This window comes from Cynara cardunculus, unplaced genomic scaffold, assembly GCF_001531365.2.
Source record: "Cynara cardunculus var. scolymus isolate 2C unplaced genomic scaffold, CcrdV1 Un_Scaffold_7066, whole genome shotgun sequence".
Classification (NCBI taxonomy): domain Eukaryota; kingdom Viridiplantae; phylum Streptophyta; class Magnoliopsida; order Asterales; family Asteraceae; genus Cynara; species Cynara cardunculus.
The window spans coordinates 6,646-7,852 of NW_020203322.1; positions in this window are offsets into that span (position 1 = coordinate 6,646).

The window sequence follows — 1,207 nt, forward strand, 5'->3', positions numbered from 1 at the left end:
GAAATTGATATAAATAACAGCAAGATACAAAAACTGATAAAAATATTATGGGATTCAACAAATCAATACAAGGATTTGATACAAAATTGATATACTTAGAAAACTAACACATCATGAGATTCAACAAATCGTAACAAAGAACAGGGGTTGAATCAATACAACTAAAACTAAAAGTAAAGTACAAAGAACAGGGTTGAATTAATAGAAGTAGAGAACCTTGAATACAGAAGGTTGAAGAGCATAAAGATGGATAAGAACCCTAACACAATGTGATATCAAACTGATAAAAGTTGAACAAAATGCGACTTATGTTGTTACAAAAAACAAAGAACCAAGAAAAATCACGTAGTTGATAAAGTGATTTTTGTTCAACTTACATAATCCATAACCTGGCACTGATTTTCCTCTTTGACAGCAAAAACCAAAAATCATAAGAAAAACTGTGCAAAAAAACCAAACACCAACTAACAAAAGCCATAGAAGTAGAGGTTTCAAACATAGTACATTTATGTGCCATATTTTAAGGTAATTGAATCTTAACTGCATTTTGTATCGACTACTCGTTGGCTGCTGGTGATGAATCTTCATCGGATGACTTCTTATTTTCCCTGCGCTCTTTCCATCTTCACAACACCCACTTCAAGATGAAAAATCCTCCAATTGTATAAACCTGATTCCAAATAAGATATCATAGTRAACTGAAATGGTCGACAATCATGCACATCATTATGAAACAGATGACAAAGACTATGAATAGTATGTAGACCTTATTTTGACCTACTAAATCTAAACCTTTTTGCTTGAAACTGTAAGWATCGTAACAAACTTTTATCATCAAATGTTCATAGCTCGAGCCTCTGCCTTGAAACTGCGATGGTTAGCATCAGTTCCTCTTTGAAAGGAGGTGCAAGGAAGTCCATCTTAGGTTTAGACACCTACTGATGAAAGCAAAACAAAATAACTGACAAAAAAAAGGGAAACCTCTGCACCTCCAAATTGAAAACCAGGTTAAATTGAACTATTTCGGAGTTGAGAATTGAAAACACATCATATTGGCCTATCTTGTGTCTATGGTTTTGGAGAACCATGTTTAGGAAAGGGACAATGGAAGTAGATAAAGCATGAATCACTGCTTGTTATGGCTTGATTGTACCAATCTTGAGAATTTGAATTTTGAATTTGGGGTGGGTTGGAGATTTATCATATT